Below are 11,000 nucleotides of genomic sequence, written 5' to 3'. Positions count from 1 at the left end.
CTGGGGCATCAGACCGAGAACTGAATCCCTCCAAGGCAGTGAAGCTACAACGACAGCGAGTCCAAGGTGATTTTTAACTCTGTCACTTCCATTTACACTAGTAGTAGTTTCCCCAAATACTTAAGCCACTTTTTGGACCACAATTTTGTACTTGAGTAATATGATTTTGAAATTACGTTGAACATTATTCTTACTTCAGTACAATTTTTGTCTGCTCCAACCATCAATATCCAAACTAGAGCATCAATGGACTTCACCCCGAGACCAGATCCTTCAAGATTCTCAAGAAAAGACCAAAGAGGAGGTATTACCAGGACAAGGAGCGATGAGACCAGGACCGAGCCCGGTGGTCCTGCTGAGCCTGCGCCACCCCGGGCTGAGGTTTAGGTGTGAGCGTCCACACGGGGGCGCTGTGAGGGGCGTGGTGGCGCTGCTGGAGCTCGGGGGGAGGGTGTTTGAGGGCTGCGGGAGGAGCAGGGGCGCGGCCAAGGCTCGAGCTGCTGCCTGTGCTCTGCGTGCGCTCGGCAGTGTCGGCCCAGGGTCCAGTCCAGGGACCAGTCTATGGTCTCGTCCAGGGTCCAGTCTAGGGTCCAGCTCAGGATCCAGTCTGAGGAGCAGCACCAGACAGCAGCTGCCACAGGTATCCTCCTGCTCACACTCACCCTGTATTTAGAATAGTTGGGGGGGGGGTGTAAAGCTCCATGATGGAAAATTCAACTGTTACCATGGCAACATAATGCACACAATCGCACAAATGCTCTCAAAAAGATCAAAGACCGTCTGAAAACACTAGAGAAAACACAAAGTATACTTACAAAAGCACATTTTCAGGATCCTGTGATCAATAGAACCTAAAGAAAAAAACGCTGAATTAGAAAGTGTTTCCAAACTTTTGACTGGTCCTGTATAAAAACTGGTGAATAGTTGTTACCAAATTATAAGAAAGGATCAAAACCTCACAGAATTTACACAATAATTATAATTTTGTGAAAAGTTTGGGTTTAGTTTAAGTTTAGACGAGAGATTATGGATAGGATCAAGTCAATAATGTCCTAACGTATTTCTTTATTTGTGTGTGTGTTTCTGTGTGCTTGTGTATGTGTTTGTGTGTGTGTTCATTTGTTTTTGTGTGTGTGCATGTGTTTGTGTGTATGTGTGTGTGTGTGTTTGTTTGTGTGTGTTTGTTTGTGTGTATGTGTTTGTGTGTTTGTTTGTGTGTGTTTGTTTGTTTGTGTGTGCATATGTGTGTGTGTGTTTGTTGTTTTTGTTTGTGTGTGTTTGTGTGTGTGTTGTTTGTGTGTTTGTTTGTGTTTTTGTTTGTTTGGTTGTTTGTTTGTGTGTGCGCATGTGTGTGTGTATGTGTGCATGTGTTTGTTTGCTTGTTTTTGTGTGTTTGTGTGTGTGTGTGTGTGTGTGTGTGTGTCTGTGTGTGTGTGTGTGTGTGTCAGCTGTTTGCAGAGTCCATCTGTGGGCTGGTGACAGAGAAATACAGAGAGCTGAGCCTGTCCTCTTCCTCCTCTCCTCATCCTCATCATCCTCCTGTCAAAGGGCTGGCCGGGATCGTCATGACCACAGGTGAGTGACACGTGAAAATGTGTTTTTTTAATTTAGGTTTCATAAATATTTCTACATAATTATATTGTATTAAGGCCTGTTTTTCTTGTCTTGGTTATATAGTTATAATCTATGTCACCTTTGGATCATTATGGTATAATTTTGACATTTTAAAATCACAATATTAATCTAAAAATACTTAGTACAAAGCACTGAGCAAGTTTGAGAGGGTAACTGAGAAGAGGAAATACAGTGTAACATGGTTAAAAGTCAATTTTGCACTCAGTCTGCTTTAATATAAAAATGGTGAGTGGATTTTCTCAAGGAACAATGGAATATTTTCACTGCGCCCAACAGCGGTAAAGTGCAAATAAATAATACATCTTATTTAAATTTTCACGTGACATAAAAACGGTGTCGGTGGCAAGTGGGGGCATTTGAGGGCCGTGCCCCCCCTAGCGGCCACTGGTGCCCCCACCCAGCACAGGCCGTTATTATGACTATTTTAAAATGATTTTGATTGGCGCATTTCACTTCGGGCACAAACTTTACTGTGACACCAATGACGTCACAGTCTCTGTTTATTTCGTGTAGTGTGATTGGACAACTGTCCCGTCACGTCACGTCACGTCACGTCAACCTGCTGCGTCAACTCGAAGCAGCTTCACGATTAGCGGCAGCTGCTACTTCAGCCTAAACCTCCACACAGGAAATGGCGAGAACAGAGTCAAAGACACTGACAGACCCGCCGCCGGGACCCGGGGCTGTCGCTACCACTGCTGGGGCTGGGACATTCTTTGCCGGGACCCGGTNGGGGTGGAGTGGTGGGCACAGGTGAACATGGGGGAGACTTCACGTGGTTGTCTGAAGAATCTCCTTGAACCCATTTCAAGGGTTTGGAGAGTGAAGATGATGGGCTGAAAATGAATGAAACATTTTCCATTCAAACCGAGTGTCAGTAAAAAACAAGCCTGAGCCTCCTCTCTCTTTGTTTGTCTTGAGTGTGTGAGCTGCAGGATGTGAGAGCGGCCACAGGTCTGTCGGGACATGCCCCCCCCCACACACACACACTTTAAAATTCCATCCATCATCTTTGTCAAAGCTCATTTTTGAAGGTTGCACTTACAGAGTGACCTGTAAATGAGCAGGGCACTCCAAAACATCACTCACACTCGTGTCAGGACTAAACCAGGATTAAACCAGGACTAAACCAGGATTAAACCAGGACTAAACCAGGACTAAACTAGGACTAAAGCAGGACTAAACTAGGACTTAAACCAGGATTAAATCAGGAATGAACCAGGATTTAACCAGGTTTAAAGCAGTATAAATCAGGATTAAACCACAATTAAAACAAGAAAAAATAAGATTCATCAAGAGCATATGGACTATAATATAAAAGTATTCCCTGGACCAAACCAGACCTTTCTGGGACTAAACCAGAATTATAACTGCGGTTCTATGAGTCCAGGATAACTGCCTGAGGGTGTCTTGTTGAAAGTAGGAATGAAATATAACCCAGCTCATATTTTACCTGGGACTAAACCAGGACTAACCCAGCGCCATCGGTACTAATGAGTGACAGCAGTTTTAGAGGTGGTACAGCAAATGCAGCATTTAAATTATTCTGTTCCTTGAAGTTCCAAGGTTTATCTCCAAACCTCTTGGAGCCTTGTTTGCATGTTCTACCTGTGTCTAGGTGGGTTTCCAGACCAGACACAGTTCTGTACATATCCCACGGTTGCTGCTGCTGTCCCCCTGCACTGCCCGACAGTTCACCTTGGTCTTCCTTGATTCTTCAGATGTCAATCATGTCTATTAAGAGCAGCGAGCCAATAGAAACAGGCCACTTCTCCCTCCATGGATGAGGCCCTGAAGCAAGTTTTATGAAATGTTACTGGTTAAGTAACATCCTCCTCCTTCACACAGACCAGAGCCCAGCTCCACTTGACCACCCTCTCACCCTTTTTGGATTGGGCTTCCCTAGTTTAATGCCAAACTGCCTTTTTGAGTGTGTATTCTCCAGAGCTCAGAATGCTTGTGTCCACCACATGATGTCATCCAGTGGTCTGGGAGGTCAATTTCTTCAGGCTTTTTCTCATCATTTCAGAGCTCAGTAGATTTTTAGGACTGATCTTGTATGTTGTATGCTTATATCCCCCCATGTATATTATACGTAACTCCCTCTTGTTCATGCTGCCATATTTATTTGTATATATTCACTACAATCTGCGCTGTAATGTACTGTATATTGTCAATATTGTCTATACTCCACATTCCGTATATATCACACTTGCTGCTCCTTGCACTTCTGATTAGATGCTAAATCACATTTCTTAACCTTGCATTTATACATGTGTAATGACAATAAAACACATCTAATCTAATCTAAAACCACAGTCAGCTCTCAATTTGCAGGTTTAATTGCATTTGAGTAGTTCATTATGTAATTTGATCTAATTTCATATTCTATTTCCAATCTAAAAACAGATTAAATAGTGTCATCATTTTAAAATAAAGTAATCTCCCACATCCCTGGCTCTGTGCCTGGGCCAGTCTCAAATCAAAAGACGTCTCAAAGGCTCAAAAATACAGTGGCACGTCACGCTAAAATTATTCAAGACTGGCACATTTTACCTAGGACTACCATAGGACTTTTGCCTTGTGGATAATGCAAGTTTTACACTGCTTAGAGGCAATAAAGTTTCTGCTGAAGTACTACTTTTGGCACCCAAGCCTGTGGACAGTAAGAACATATGTTTTTCTTGGGATGTCCAACCAATACCAACACTCAAAATATAAGAAATGCCAATTTTAAGCAGCTTTTTTTGTATTTACCTAAACAAAAGACAGTGTATGTCTCTCTTTACTGTTGGCAGGGGTCTGATTGGTTAAAAATAGGGACACCTGAGACATTTCTTTTATGAAACTGGGACAAATCACTGGTTTTAAATAAACTTGCTGGGACACGTTCAAAACTCAAAACTGGCACCGTCCTGGGTAAATAGGGATATTCGGTCACCCTATATTTGCGTATTCTGAAGCATGAATATTGTATTGTGAATAAAAATGTAAATGTATCAGACATCCTAGTGTACCTCTGCTGCCCTCTGCTGGACGCTCACCGAACAAACAAACATCGATCAAACGTTTGCAATTTCTCTCTTTACTCACCATAATACAAAATCAAACACTCGGTGGGCATATTATCTTAATTATTTATTATCTTTGTTTTAATGACTTTACAAATATGATACTTCTGCAATTCCACTTGAACTGTGCAACACAATGGCATGGACAGCCGAACACGGGGGGCTGTGACCGTGAGGCCGCGGCGCTCCCGGGAGTCACAGCGCCCCCTGCCGTTCGCGCCGGGCTTTTAGTGTCTTTGGATGAGGCCGCTGGACCGAGTCTGGGCGGGCCTGCGCGCTTGTCTCCATAGAAATGGGTGAATGCGCCATGGTTTCTCAAAACACCGTAACAGAGGAGAACAATGGCATGCAAGACTCGCATCCACACCCACAATTTTATTTTAAATAGAACTCTTCTTTTAGTAGATAAAAAATTTTGGACAAGCAACGAGCCCTCACAAACACTCAGCCAAGCCTCGAAAAACATAAATGGCATTGTACCTTTGCACCCCAGTTCAACACAACTCATTCAACACGATAGCTGGCTTCTTTTCATATGCAGTAAGTCCCACCGGAGGACCCAATACATTTCACATTTAGAATATCTGCTCTACACCTTTGACTACAAATGTATGTGCTTTCTTAAATTTTATATTTTGGGGGAAAAATAACCATAAGTACATAGTTCCGAGCTACCCCACTCTGGCCAATTTATTGCAAATGAAGTGATCACCTCCAAACAGCAAAATATTCACACTTCAATATGGCACAAGCGTTGTAGAAATGAGCAAAAATGCTTAAATGTGGGTGAAAGATTAAAAAATAATAAACAAACCACACCATATTTAAAAAAAATATTAAGACATTAACCATCAGAGCAAAAAATAAAACGCATTTCCCATTTAAACATGCAGTCTGACACATCTGGACCTTGCAGGTGTTCAGTACTGGATCCAGGTTAGCTTTGTCAGACTACTCCTTCATTGGTTCACTGTATTTGACCTTTTTTTTACACCATCGCGACACAAAACAACATTCAACTGCTTACAAGGATTCAGAGAAATGGACCCGCGCTTATCCAAGATCTCGTGTGCTTATGTTGGAGGCTCTCACGGAGGTACCCATCCAAGATTTGTCTTTTATGCCTCCTCCTCGTCATTACATGTCTGATAGAGGCGTTGTGTGTATAAAGTCTGTAGAATGGAGTGTTATGGAAAAGATCTACAACAAGGCAATGTCCTCCAGCCCTTTTTTAGAGTTGCTGCTTTTTAAAAATCACCACCCGCACCGCTCTCAGCTGCCCCAACCTGCTCACTGCTCAATATCACCTCCAGAAATAAATACAGTTTAAAACGAGGACTGGTTGAAATTATAAAGTAAAATCTGCGGTAGTGGCTGTAACTTGAACACAAAAGTACGAGAACTCACATTATTCAGATCGACGAAAAATAAAAGAGAGTTGTTTTGTAGTGGTGGTCTGCGATGGGGATTGGGTCTTAAAGTAGGGAGTGCTGTTCAGTCGGCGTAGTGCATGATGGACTCCACATAGTTGCCGGGGAACAGGCCCGTGGTGCCGTTCATGACGCCCTCGTACCACCCGTCGTCGTTCTTCTTGATGACGTAGATGATGGCGCCCTCCTGGAATGACAGCTCATCCTCTTTGTCGCGCGTGTAGTCATAGATGGCCACCACTAAGGAGGAGAAACGCATACAGTGTCTAGCAAGTGATCTGTTTCTTTACTTTTTATTTACATTTATTTTATTGGAATTTACAAAGTCACTGTATTTGATTTTTATCATCATAAAAACTTCAAAAACAAACCTACTTCATTTTAAATGGTTTGCAGTGGTCCAAAGTTATTCTTCACCTACCTTGAGCATTCTCAGCATCATATTTATTCAGGAGTTTAAAAGCACTTTACAAAAAAACTCAGCATCATTTTGATGTAATCATAAAGGTAAAAACATCTTACAGGCTAACATGCACTTCCTGATTATTGGACAATGAAATGCTTCCTAATTAGATGTACACAGAGGCCTAATTTTGACCTCTAGCTGGTTATACAATATATCTGTAGTGGGCCAAAATGAATTTCGCTCAAATGCATGGGGAATAAAATCAAGTAAAGGGCCTTTTGTTGGTGTCAAAGGTTATACATTTTCTGAAAACTGGAATGGCTTATACAACAATTGTTCAGCAAATAATAAAATATAATTATATGGAATAAATGAAGCTGTTTACTTATAAAAAATAACTTGGCAGTTATCATGTTCTGAAACATCAACAGTCTCAAAAATTCCAGGAAAATATTTTGATGTTGATGAGAAGAGGGAAAACATAAAATTAAATTTGATAATTCAATATATTTTATAGTGTCACTCAAGCACTTTTGATTCTCTCAGTCGGTTTCTTATAAAATAACACAATTATCTGAAAAATACTGAAGTTCTCATCATTTTATTTTGGGGAATTTTAAACACATTACTATTGTATAATAGTTGTATAATATAATATACATAATACTATTGTAGCTGTGAGGAGTCCTGCTCTGTGTGTGCTGTGGGGGACAAACCTTTCTCCATATAGCTCCTGGGGGCCCAGGGCGGGTCCTCCTCAGCATAGGGGTCACTGTACTCCACCACAGCAGACTCGTCTTCGTCCTCATCATCCTCGTAGTCTTCTGGGGGGGAGGGGGCGGAGTGGGCTCCTCGAACACTGGCTCGTCTGAGGGCGGGGGCGGAGGGGGCACGTCTGAGACTGTTGCCAGGGAAACGGCAAAAGTTAGAAGTGGTTTTAACTAGTAAAAGAGGCAATTTGGGGTTTAAACTTCTGTTACTACAACTACTGAGGTTGAAACTCTTGCAAAAAGTGAAACTAGGGAGTAGATTTGAATGATTTTAAGGTCCAAGCCAATCTTAAATTACCTTCAGCAAGTAGCAACAAAGTGCTGAACTACATACTTCAATAATTAGTTGTGCTCCTTTTTGACGTTTCAGCATGAGTCATTCAACACTGTTACCTGCACCAGACAGACATCTTCCATACGTACAAATGCAGTGTGCAGTATTTGCAGTCTAAATATTGCATAATTTAAGAAGTAGCCAAGAATAAAAATGTCTCCAACAGACTGTAAGAAGTGTTGTGTCACTGTTAACATGACTTTTTCATTTTTCACTCATGCACCACTTACTGGTCTCCTGCACCCTGGCCACAAAGCCCATCAGAGGCAGCTGTGGAGTGATCTGCATGGAGGGAGGAGGGGGCGCCATAGGGCCTGGCAGCCGGAGAAATGGCAGAGAGAGAGGTTAGAACAAGAGCATAGCCAGCACAGCTCATCTGCAAAGGGCAGCGATGTCGGAACATTTTCTTAAGCAAATATTTCAATTTCAAATTAATTTAGAATTCATTCATTTGCCCTTTACAGATGACATGTATCTACAAAGAAAGCAATAAGCTACAGAGGGTTCAATGATCATGTGATGCAGGTTTGTCATGTAAGCCCTTCTTATATATAAGAAAATAGACATATATAAAAATACTTTGGCAAACTAGGAACTCATTTCATTGTTTTATAGCATTTCTCTTAAAGGAACTCCATGTAGCCTGCACTCTTGCGGTTTTAAAAGGCATTACAATCACAACTGAACTGGAGTTTCCAGGCCTTAACCTGCATATAGAGGACACATGTAGGGTTGTCGCTATAACCGCAAAAATTAATCACAGCAGTACTAAGAGACCCACCACGATCACCGCACGTGACCTAACCCAGAGTCCTGCATGGGTCCCTGCCCGGACCCCACATTCCACCCGTTACTGCCCATGCCCGTGATAACCCAGGACTAACCCAGGACTAACCCAGGACTAACCCAGGACTAACCCAGGACTAACCCAGGATTAAGGTGCACCCATGTAGACCATCGTGTAACCACAAGCAAAAAGGACTGGCGGAGAGCTCCGCACCACACAGAGTTAAGTGCGGCCGTTGTCCGATTGCACTTTGCGGACACCCTGCTCCACAGACTAAGGGTTCTCTCTCTCTTAAGTCCACGGGTACCTGACCTGGTGCAGGACACTGACCCGATCTGCCACAGTGAGAGCTGGAGGGATGCAGCGGCACTTGCTCCAAAGCCACTTACTTCTCCCACACTACACATACTATATCTGCACGACAACCGAGGTACATGTGCATATATACTGCATATACTGGCTGCAGGTACTGGGGTTTATGTATTGACAATTCAGAACTGAGAGAGTCCTTTTAGGTTTATATCAGCTGGATTGTAACATTGAAACTGGCAACCCAAATGGGACATATGCGAGGCTCACTCTACTTTCTGACTGGATAATCATCTTGAGAACCAAAACACAGATTATAACAAATAGTTTGGCCATCATGTCCAATATTTTTGTAATTACAAATACATTATGACATTTTATGGAATCAAAATCATCCAGTTCCTTTAATATTAATTAGAAACAGAATATCAAAAGGGGACCAAGAAAAGATTAGGCTGGCATTAAATTTGTCCTTTGTAGATAATAGAAATGGAGTATTAATTGAATGTAATGTTTTGTTTTTTTATGTGAAGAGAGTGTACAATTTTTCTCTAAAGCCAAGAAGACCAGACTTGCCAAGAGAAGGAAAAGTTCTATATGCCCAGCCCCTCCCATGTGCTGGCCCATCCATGTACCTTGGTTCTGGGCGAAGTGTGGTCCCCCGTTGAGCTGGTTCTGGCTGTGGACCATGTTGTTGGGTTGCCCGGTGACAGAGGAGGGCCGGCGGTATGGGAGGGAGCCACCCACAGGGGTGTTCTGGGGCTGCTGCTGGGTTGGCCGGTTCATGCTGTAGAACTGAGCACCTGCAAGAACCAAAAACGTCAAAACACGGCAACGCTAAAACGCTATGGAATTACCAAATGAGTACAGTGGCGAAAAAGCTTCACATATGGCGCTATAATGGCAGCTGGGGACAACAGCTCAAAGGCCCTACGCATTACCCACGTTAACTCCATTACCTGCATACAGTTTTAATATGTCAGAAATAAGTATGTAACAATATTGCCACTTCTGCAAGTATAATCTCACAATATAGAGATTCTCACTATAATTTTAGATGCAGAATTAAAAGGTTTGTAACTTTGTGGGGAGGCCACATTGGCTGCAGGATTCCATGGAAATAGAAAGCAACACTTTGCAACATTCTCCATGTTCTTAACTCCATAAATGAGTTTTGTGCCATACTGATGAATATTATAGCATTATAACATTTCCATGGAAACAAGCAGGAGGAAGCCCTCCTCCAGGCTAAACAAGAGTCAGGTTTGTTAAGATACAAGCCTGCTCACAGTAAGGACACATGCTTTTCAGAGCAATAAATACAACCAAAATTGAAAAAAACAACAACATGCTTTCATTTTAAACACAGTGGAGCACTTCCTGTATTACCACAGGACCTCACAGAGAGTATTCCATTTGAGAGAAGAACTCAGCCTAAATATTCAGGATTTGTGTGTTAAACATGTGTGAAAACAAAACATAGCTCCAGGTATGTTTGTGACAAAGAAACAACATTATAACATAGATCAGATAATAGTGTAATATGGGCCCTTTCACTCATCTCTTATGTAACACTTAATACGCCTTAACTATCATTCACACCATTACAAAGTTAAGTTTCAGACATTTCGGTGGGATAAAGTTCAATATAATGGCGCTGGGATAATAGAGAACATCAGAATAATCTACCAAGTCATTGAAGTTCTAACCAGAACATTTTAAATTACTATATCAGCCCTGACCAATCAACTGCACTCTCCCTGCAGCTCAAAAAGTTTAATTTTAACAGTCTGGAACAATGCATGGACAGGGCATTAGAGCTAGCGTAAAATCATATGCTGTAGCCTACTTCTTCCCAATAATGAACTCCAAGTACAGCTTTAAGAGTGGATCAATACTCACCAGTAGCACAAAGCAATTCGGTGTTTGGATATTATAGCATACTGCACTGCCCCCACTTGTATATTACTTTTGATTTAGTTTTAATATTGCATTTTATTGAGCCCCAGTTCTTCAGTGAACTACACTGATCTGTGCAAAATTGAGCTATTAACTCATTGATTTTCAACTATAAATGAATTGTACTTTTTTTAATAGTAGTGGGCATGGTATTGTCTATAAGATAATATTTAAATAGTTTTGATGAAATGCAAAAATAGAAATTAGAATAAGGTATTAGGGATGCATTGATCCAGCTTTTTCTGATCTGATACCAATGTCAGTACTTACTTGCAGATGCCTGAAATGGTCCAATTCTA

General features: G+C 41.8%; 1 pseudogene; it reads right to left on the bottom strand.

Annotated features, from left to right (window-relative positions):
- Positions 1-5,371: 5,371 nt before the first annotated feature.
- On the bottom strand, positions 5,372-10,062 carry LOC129411671 (abl interactor 2-like; annotated as a pseudogene).
- Between the last annotated feature and the right edge of the window lie 938 nt (positions 10,063-11,000).

Source organism: Boleophthalmus pectinirostris, unplaced genomic scaffold, assembly GCF_026225935.1.
Source record: "Boleophthalmus pectinirostris isolate CB_2022bp ecotype Guang Dong unplaced genomic scaffold, ASM2622593v1 HiC_scaffold_536, whole genome shotgun sequence".
Classification (NCBI taxonomy): Eukaryota; Metazoa; Chordata; class Actinopteri; order Gobiiformes; family Gobiidae; genus Boleophthalmus; species Boleophthalmus pectinirostris.
This window is presented reverse-complemented; position numbering and strand designations above follow the sequence as displayed.